We start from the raw sequence: 10,886 nt of genomic DNA on the forward strand, positions 1-10,886 counted from the left end.
TATTCATTGAAAGTAATACATTCGACAGAGATAATGATATATGATTGATAAGGTGAATCATGATGATCTTTTGTTTGATATCATGTAAATATAATGCCCAGTGTAGGGGAATTTTTTATTGACTATCGGTTAAGGGCTCTGGCTCAAGACTGGGAGGTCCTGGGTTCGAATCTCACGAGTGCGGAATCGTGGATGCACACTGCTGAGGAGTCCCATAATAGGACGAAACGGCCGTCCAGTGCTTCCAGGTTTTCGATGGTGGTTTAGCTTTAATTGACCCATGATTTCAACTTTCGAAAAATACTGAAATCTTCACAAATCTCCTTCCGATTATTGACACTCATTATAAACTTACTTACTTACTTATTTACGCCTGTTACCCCCCTCCCGTCGAGCATAGGCCGACAACCAACATTCTCCAACACACTCTGTCCTGGGACTTCCTTTCTAATTCTATCCAACTTTTGTTCATTCTTCTCATGTCTGTCTCCATTTCTCAGCGTAATGTGTTCTTTGATCTTCCTCTTTTCCCTTGGCCTTAAGGATTCCATGTGAGGGCTTGTCTTATGACTCAGTTAAGTGCTTTCCTCATTGTGTGTCCTATCCACATCCAGAGCTTTTTCTTGATTTCTTCGTCCGCTGAAATCTAATAACATGAAGAATATAATGTAAATTAGGGAAAATTGTGCATAATCTACTATGAAGTCAATCTATTCCTCATCATATTATTTGTGTTAACAACATAACAACATAAGCACTTACTTTGGATATCTCTTGTATGTATTTATCTGCATATCCCATTTCATTTATTGTGTATTACTGACTTAGATTATTATTGGATTGGGAACCGGATGACCTTGTTATGGACGTAGATAAATAACTTCCTTGTTTTAATCATAACAACCTCAACATTTTTCTGGTTACCGTTTTTTAGCGAGTTAGATTTCTACGGGATGGGGTCACTGACCCCATGCCCAACCCTCCTCCTTTACCTGGGCTTGAGACCGGTAGTAACTCTAGAAGAGCTACAGGCGGAGTTAACCTCAACAAAGTATTCCCATTTTATGTTTGGTTTACATTTCCCTTTCTTACGGTGTGTTTTGTTTATCTCTTTCTTATATAACATTTTAGCTAAAGGAAAGGTATTGTCTGTAGGTGGTTCAGTCAAGTCCATGGTGAACTCTTTTATTCGCAGTTAATAATGTTAACTAGTTTAGTTCAGATTTATTCCCATAAGTTGAACAATAGTCAAACTTTTATGTATGTATATCCATCTGGGCTAGATTTAATGAAACAATTCATTTAGTATTGTTTGTTTGAATCTTCCCATCGACGTGTTGGACTGCAACTGGTCAGTCTCTAATTGGCATATGTGCATACTGTGCGTATTGCCTCAATATAGCCTTAATTCACAAGCATGGTAAGCAGAGATGGATAGTGGCTAGCAGTGAGTCCCAGAGTGAACATCAACTCTGAAATGAAGGTGAATCCAGCTGACGAGTCCCAAATAAGACGAAACGTGCGTCCTGGATTCCACTTCTAGCCACTATCCATCTTTGCTTAATGAAACAATGTTTACAGACTCATTACTGTTGGCTATAGAAATGAAAACACTTTCAAAGTACTATTATTATTAGCTTTATTTAGTATTATATTTTTGGTACAATATAGAATTCTCAGTACCAAGTATTTCAACAAGTTTCCATTTCTTACTTCTTGATCGATCCTGACGATAAATATTGAATGATCGTCAATTAGATTTTAGCAGTCCAGTCAATCGACATCGAGATAATGTATATTCTTTCGGCTGTATATTGTCAGCAACCACGATATCTCTGACTAGGCCTTTTGTTACTTGTACAACGAAAGGTTGTACACTTTTCAGGAACGCACCTGAATAGGTTATGCAATTAACAGCCGTAATGACGTATTAAAACAAACAAAATTAGATAAGTTGTTGAAATATATGGATGGGAGGAGCAAGTAGCCGAGAGGTTCAAGCAGGTCGCTGGATAATAATGTTCCCACGACCATAGCATTCCTTTTTACATCATGATATGTAATAACAATCGATTATCATTAAACTAACATTGTTTGCATCTCCCGACGTTGCTCTACTGCCTTGTGGATCATACCTTTAGGTCAATGGCTCCGAGTCTGGCCTCCTAAGAAAACCACTGCTTCGGTCTGGGCATTCGGGGAGTATCACAGCCCACACACAAATTAGGTGACCTCTGTGTGGCGTATATGTATTCGGTGCCCCTTTGTACCAATATTTATGTGTTCAAATAGATAAATAAATAAAAACAACAGAAAACTTTCTGCCCATTACCACCCAATCATCAACTTTATGTGATAATTTGCAAGCCTAATGCTTTTTTTTACAAAGTCTAAATGCTTGTTACAAGCATAATAATAGAGCTAATCTAGGAAGTCATAATACAATGACTACTAGTTCTACTTTAGGTGTTAATAATTTTTGACCCATTGCCCTCATTTTTTACTACCGTCCGAATAAGGAGAGAGTTTCAACTGCAAATAATCTAAACTTAATAACTAGTAATCAGTCACTAATTGGAGTCTGATTTTTTGGTTGGCAAAATTGACTTAGCTAATCCATATTTGACGGTAGAAGTAGATGAAGTATGTAGAGAAATGACAATAATCAGTACACGTGATCTCTGTCAAGATATATGGCTTCCGTTTAGTGTCAAGTTTTATCTTGTTATATCCTAGCAGATTATGTCTGCAGATATTGAAGGTGGTCCGGTTAACATGCAGGATATTATTACTTTTGCATTAATCAGAGAAGATTTATTCAATCGTTTAGATATGGTACTTTCTCGTATTAAAAGTTTCATTTTCAAACTAAAACAGTAAAAATGAAACATTTTTCTGAATTCAATCGTATAGCTGAGATGTTTGATCGATCGATATGGAAGGGGCCTTCATCTGAAGAGTATTAACATCGTAAAGTAAATACCGTCACTAAATGACATTGACTCTTTATTATCACTCCTGTTGTTATTTGTTCATTATGCTCAAAATCGTTTCCCACTCAACAAACTCCTGAACAAAGAGATGGAATTAAATTGTTCTCCACAGTGTCTAAACTGTTTCAAAATATCAAGAGATTGTTATCGTCTTATTTGCTATGAACTCATTTTAATCTAAACTTTTGAATAGCCGCTGGATCAAATGCAACGAACTTGGAACTTACAGCAGTTGTTTCTTGGATGTTTCTGCGATGAACATTTCACATGCATGCAGAGCACTATCTGCTTCAAAGTAGAATTACAGTCAAATAAAGAAAAATTCACTTGCAATTACTCTCCCTTTCAACAAGTTTATGAGGTGATTTACGAATGGTCTTTCATTCTTTTAATGGACTACAAACCTCTACAGTCGATTATCTGTTCAAAAGAAGTATTTAAATGTATAAAACGAATAATCTGTAATGTTAGTCCATATTCATTAACTATTAAACAATATATCAATTACTGGCCTTGGAGGGATTGACGCACTTTCAAAATCAATCAGTTCTAATGGATAAAATAAGAAATATTATGTCATCATTGAGCTATTAGTTGCATTGAAATTAAACGAAGTTGTATTGGATATGATCCATTCTTTGTCAGTAACAGTATGATCCAAATCACTATTCTAGTAAATCATAAAGCACAGAAAGAAGTCCACTATGTTCATGGTGACTATCCAAACAAAGTCCCAGAGTCAACATCGACTCCGAGGTGCAGTTACATCCAGTTGACGAGTCCCAAATGGGACGAAACGCGCGTCAAACTGGATTCCACTGCTACCCACTATCCATCTTTGCTTACCATGCTTGTGAATTAAGGCTATATTGAGGCAGTACGCACAGTATGCACATATGTCAATTAGAGACTGACCAGTTGCAGTCCTAACACATCGATGAGAAGATTCAAACAAACAATACTAAGCAAAGTTAATAATTATTTAATAAAGCAATTTGAGCGGTTTAACACACTCAACTATTTATTTGTCATATATGTAAGAATATACATCATTTAGAAGGAGGTTTTGTGGAGATTTTAGTAATTTTATAGTTGAATTCATGAATCAATTGAAACTAGACCTTTCTGATAATGATCATATGCTCACTAGTTACTGGCTTCATGAGGTATTTCCTGGAGTTCTAGTGAGAAGCAGTAACCAGTGGAGTTCGACCGGGTCTGTTGTGAGATAGTAACTCACTGAAGACAATGGTGGATGTGTCGCTTAGTTTCGTGGATTGATTGAAGTTAGACATTAACACCGTTGGATGCCGGCTGGCTTAGTGGTCTAGTGGTTAAGCACTCGCGCGCGAGATTGGTAGGTCCCGGGTTCGAATCCCGCGAGACGGAATCGTGGATGCACACTCCTGAGGAGTCCCACAATGGGACGAAACGGCCGTCAAGCAGTGCTTGCAGGTTTTCCATGGTGATCTAGCTTCGATTGACTCATGATTTCAACTATACATCATTTACTTGATATGTTATAACGTTAATTGACTACATATTGGATTCCATCTGCACCAGAAATATTTTCTTCTTCCAATGTTCTTTTTAATTCTTAGATACACTTCCCAATACCTATTCTGGTCTAAACATTGACAGGATTTTCTGTTTGTTACTATGTTACTATGTTAACACGTACATGTTTTCATCTAGTTTAGTCAGCTGTATAGACTCTCCACTGAATAACATAAAACTAAGGCAACAGTTGGATACTCCCTTGATATATAAGAAATTTCGAAAATCATCCAATATATGTTCAAAATAGAAATCAGAATGTCTTAAAATATTTCAAAAAAATTATGAATCTTTGTCAGAATTACAACCGATTAAGAATCAAGTCAACTATCATCATAATTTATTGTCTTCAATTCAGTGTGTGCTATTTATGCCGACAGATATAAGTAGTATATTTTGATTGAGATCATGAAACGATGAATCTTAGACCATGATTGGAAACCTCAGAGCACTGGACGGCCATTTCGTCCTAGTATGGGACCTCTCAGTAGTGCACATTCACGATCTCGCACGTGAACGCTTAACCACTATAACACTTAGCCTGTATCCAACGGTGTTAATGTCTAACTTCAACCAATCAATCAAAACTTAATAATCTCCAAAACCCCACACTGATAAGTAGTATGTAGCATGAATTGTAAGAGAATCGCTTGCCAGAAAAGAGTGAAATAAAGGGAAGAGGAAGAAAAACAAAGAGCAATTGAAAGAATGGTGGAGTATGTAATGGAAAACTCAAGGAATATATGCAGATAATGTATTTAATATTCACTTGGTATCCTAAAGGCCAAAAGAAAAGAGGAAGATCAAAGAACACATTACGTCGAGAAATGGAAACAGGAATCAGAATAATGAACAACAACTGGATAGAACTAGGAAGGAAGTCCCAGGACAGAGTGAGTTGGAGAATGGTGGTTGGCGGCCTATGCTTCATTGGGAGTAACCAGCGTAAGTAAGTAAGTAATGTATTCAATGTATGACCTTCATATTTTACAGAGGCACTGTGTAGTTTGGTAAGCAAAGATGGATAGTGGCTAGCAGTAGAATCCAGGACGAGCGTTTCGTCCTAGTTGGGACTCGTCAACTGGATGTACCTGCATCTCAGATTCGATGTTCACTCTGGAACTCAAAACCAGTACCTTTCGCTTCAAATGCCATCGCATTATCCACTCGGACACTGAGTCCTGATATCCACTTGCTTGTGCAATGGGGTGAAGTTGAAGTATATTACAATTTTTTTATCATTCATCAATCAGGTTTATAAAATCTTATAACAACGGCGAGTAGAAACCTTAATGATGATTATCATCAATGACAAAACAGTTCGTCGTAAACAATCATTGTAATGACATTAAATTGAAATATATTATTAAAACATGAAATATGAGCTGACATAACACAATAACCTTATTAATATTTATGTACAAGAAAACAAATCTCATCATTGAATTTGACTTAGTTCTTGTTACATACTAATTTTATCTGGCAACTAATGGTGTCTAATCAGGTCAAGAGTAAGGAAATTATCAATAATGATTTCTAATGATTTTTGGTTGACATCATCAACTAAATGAGGGAGTAGTTAGTATGCACTGCTGATGTGTTCTAAACTCTGACAAGACATTTGTCCATTTCTTGGGCTCGAATCCCGGGTACGGAATCGTGGATGCCCATTGTTGTGGAGTCCTACAATAGGATGAAACAGCCGTCCAGTGATTCCAGGTTTTCAATGGTGGTCTAACATTAATCCATTCACGATATCAATCTAAAATCTCGGTTTAAACAGTAAATTAATCTCTGTTGTCAAATAAATAACAATCCTTTATTATCAGAAGGGGTTTTGTGGATACTATAGTAATTTTAATAGTTGAGATCAATAATCAATTGAAGCTAGACCACCATGGAAAACCTACAAGCATTGGACGGCCACAAAAACCCTTCTGATAATAATTTACATATGCTCACTACTGACTGGCTCCATGAGGTATTTCCTGGAGTTCTAGTGAGAAGCAGTGACCAGTGGAGTTCAACCGGGTCTGTTGGGAGATATTAACTCACTGAAGACATTGGTGGATGTGTCACTCAATTTCGTGGATCGGTTGAAGTTAAACATTAACACCCTTGGATGACGAAACGACCGTCTAGTACTTCCAGGTTTTCCAAAGTGGTCTTCCATGGTCTTCAATTGATTCATAATCTCAACTATTAGAACAATCCTTTATTTAGGAATATTGCAATTTGAAATGATAATATTTGAATGACTGAGGACATTTATCTATAACCGGCGCTTCTGCAAGTCTATTTATTATTATTTATTTAAACATATAAATATTGGTACAAAGAGGTACCAGATATATATGCGCCACACAAATCTCATTTGATTTGTGTGAGGGCTGTGATACTGCCCAGGTGCCCAAACTGAAGCAGGTGATTTTCTTAGGGGGCCACACCCGGAGCCTATGACCCAAAGATCTGATCCATAAGGCAGTGGAGCAAAGTGAGGAGATGCGATCCCATGGTAGCCGGTGACCAACGATTGATTCATACTCCATTTGTTCCCTCAGGATACTGGAGCCCATGTGCACCATTGGTTTGGAATCAGGGTTTTCCAACTCCCCTAGATGGACATTCCGTGTCCACGAACCCGGTTAAAGCGCCGGTTATTCGCTTTTCGCCCTCTCAGTTTCGTAAATAACACCCCTGCCACAAGAAGGCAGTGAGTAGGACTTCCATGGCAGAGGCTTTATACGCATGGCCATGTGAGAGTATTTCGAGAGGGAGAGCGGACTCTCCCCACTCCGGCCATACCAGGGCATTTGGGTGCAAGTTCATTCATACATTTGGTTAAATAAAGTTTTGGCATTATAGCTCATAAAAACCCCAAATTTAATTCCTAACTTTAACTATCAACTGTAAATCATAATTCCAATTCCTCACACTGGTTTATAACCCTCTTTTAGTCTTAGTTAGTTGATGGAAATTCTTAAGGTCACTTCAGCATCTTTCAAAGGTCGTCTATAAACTATAGTCTCACACAACCGATAGTACATTCTAACAGTAAAATTAGTAACCTATCTCAGATAACCTATAAGCGGTGTTTAAAAGATAGGAACCTGATAACAACAGTATGATTCTAAAGATGATTTCAGCAAAAGTAAACTAAATGCCAATCATAAATAGTTTGAAAAGATACGTAGCAATTAGCTATCATACTGTTAACCTTAATCAAACAAGTATCGAAAGATTTCATATAGTGAAATGACCTTCAAGATAATACAATATTTAACATTTTACTCTATTTCAAACAAACAAAATCAACTTGATTCAATTGAAGTGTCAAATGTCATGAAATAAATTTAATAGTTAAATTTATGGGTTAATTAAAGATAGACCATGATGGAAAACCAGAAAGTATTGGAAGACCGTTTCGTCCTATTGTGGGACTCCCCAGCAGTGCACATCCACGACCTCGTCTCGCGAGATTCGAGCCCAGGACCTACCAGTCCAACTTCGTGGATTGGTTGGAGTTAGACATTAACACCATCGGATGCCGGCCGGCTCAGTGGTCTATCAGTTAAGTGCTCTTGCGCAAGACTGGTAGGTCCTGGGTTCGAATCTCGTGAGGCGGGATTATGGATGCGCACTGCTGAGGAGTCCCACAATAGGATGAGTTGGCCGTCTAGTGCTTGCAGGTTTTCCTTGGTGGTCTATCTTCAATTGACTCACGCTTTCAACTACGAAAATACTAAACAAATTGTTTGCTGAAATTCACTTGGTGTTGTTTACTTGTATCTTCCCATTGTTATTTAGGACTGTAATTGATCAGTCTATTATTGGCATATGTGCATCCTGTACGGACTACCTCGATATTGCCTGAAGTCACAAGCTGGTTAGAGTTTTTTTTAGCGAGTTAGTTTTCTTCGAGATGGGGTCGCTAACCCCATACCCAACCCTCCTCCTTAATCCGGGCTTGGGACCGACAGTAGCCTCCGGAGGGACTATAGGTGGAGTTAAAGTCACAAGCGATATAAGCAAAATAATTTCATAAGTTTAAACTTATTGAAAAGGAGTAGTTTGTATTGTAGTTAAGTTTTAAATTAGTTTTTCAGTTTATCTCAAATGAAAAATATAAAGAAGTACATGTAACTACTAGTAAATATGATACGTTTTATATGTAAGCAATTCATTCATTTATAAATAATGGACAACAAAATAAGTAATGGGCTCATAACTAAACAAATGCATTATTATATTCCTGAACATTAACCTTCATGGACAAAAGAAAGTAATAAGAAGCTTTATTTTGGTGTATCCAGCAGCATGTTAACAACTGAAGAACATCTGGAACAATTTTCAATCAACACCAAGATCAGAATTTTCAATACAAATGTCAAGACAGTTCTACTGTATGGGGCAGAAACCTGAATGACTACGAAAGCCATCATCCAGGAGATACAGGTGTTTATTAACAGTTGTCTACGCAAGATACTTCGGACCCCTTAGCCAGAAACTATAAGAAACAACCTACTGTGAGAGAGAAATAACCAGATTCCATCTAGCGGAGGACGAAATCAGGAAGAAGTACTGGAAGTGGATAGAACACACATTGAGGGTAGCATCCAACTGAGTCACAAGACAAGCCCTCACATGGAGTCCTAAAGGTCGAAGGAAAAGAAGAAGACCAAAAAACACATTACGTCGAGAAATGGAGACAGGCATAAGAAGAATGAACAAAAATCAGATAGAACTAGAAAGGAAATATCATGAGAGAGTGTGTTGGAGAATGCTTGTCGGCGGCCTATGCTCCATTGGGAGTAACAGGTGTAAGTAAGCAAGTAAGTTGATACTGGCCACGCACGTTTCAGTGCGTAATAATAGTATATAGAGTGAAATACCATGGACTGGTACTGCAGTTTTACCATACCGTCATAGCACAACAGAAGAACTCCAAAGGATCTTAAAACAACACAGAATTAAAGTATATTACAAAACAACGAACACACTAGGAAATATTTTAGTTCGACTAAAAGAGAAAATTCCCTTTATGTCAACACAGAACTACGTCTACAAATTAGGCTGTATCGATTGTGATGCCTTCTATGTTAGAGAGTCATCTCGCGAAATCATGACTTGTGCCAAAGAACATATTAGGTACACAAAGAAACCCCCTAATAATTCTGGATAGACTTCATATTAAATCGGCAATCATACTACACACCATTTTCAACAATCATCAAATTGAATTCATTTAGTATTGCTTGTTTGAATCTTCCCATCGATGTGTTGGACTGCAACTGGTCAGTCTCTAATTGGCATATGTGCATACTGTACGTATTGCCTCAATATAGCCTTAATTCACAAGCATGGTAAGCAGAGATGGATAGTGGCTAGCAGTGAGTCCCAGAGTGAACATCAACTCTGAAATGAAGGTGAATCCAGCTGACGAGTCCCAAATAAGACGAAACGTGCGTCCTGGATTCCACTTCTAGCCACTGCCCATCTCTGCTTAATCATCAAATTGATTTCAAAAAGATCAAACAAAAAAGATTTTCCAATTACAAAGAAAAGAGAGTAGCTGAAGCGTTCCATATAACGCTTAATCCTACTTATCTCAATAGAAAAGAAGACCTTACCATACATCCTAATTGGACTATCTATCCTAGCCACCTAGTCTGATATTACTTACAATTCACACTATTACCTTACAAATTGAACTCTATTCTTTCTCACTATAAAAGTCACACCATTTTCATCCTTAACAATGCACATATACATACACACACAAATTTACATACATATCGCTTATGAATCACCTTGATCGAAATGACATGACATTGATTTATTCAGACCTGTTTTTGGATTGATCACTTAATATTCTTGTTGTTCCGTTGTACTATTTACACTTGGGTGAGTGACCTGGTTCAAAGTCAGAGACACAGGTGTAGTTGCATTAGTTTTTCATCATTCCTTAATCCTTAAGCTTTGTTTCATTTATTTATCTTGAATTACACTGCACATGATTTAAGAAACAATAAAGTGAACATAATTATTTTGTCTCCTATGATATTGCTTTTGTTAGATTTATTTTTGTGTCAATATGAAGTGAGAAAACTAGAACCGATATACACTGATTTCACACTCTACTTTGAACTTAACGACTAACTGACTGAATGAATAATAACGTTTTTTAAATGAATACCATAATAAATTTCCAGTCAATCAAACCAAGTAATGAAAATTTTCATTTATAACATGGACACTTGGTAAAACCATTCATTATATTTAACTGAGCTGTTTTAATGGAGTTTTTTAAATAATTTCTAGAAATGACAGAAGCTA

Source organism: Schistosoma mansoni, chromosome 3 (assembly GCF_000237925.1).
Source record: "Schistosoma mansoni strain Puerto Rico chromosome 3, complete genome".
Taxonomy (NCBI): Eukaryota; Metazoa; Platyhelminthes; class Trematoda; order Strigeidida; family Schistosomatidae; genus Schistosoma; species Schistosoma mansoni.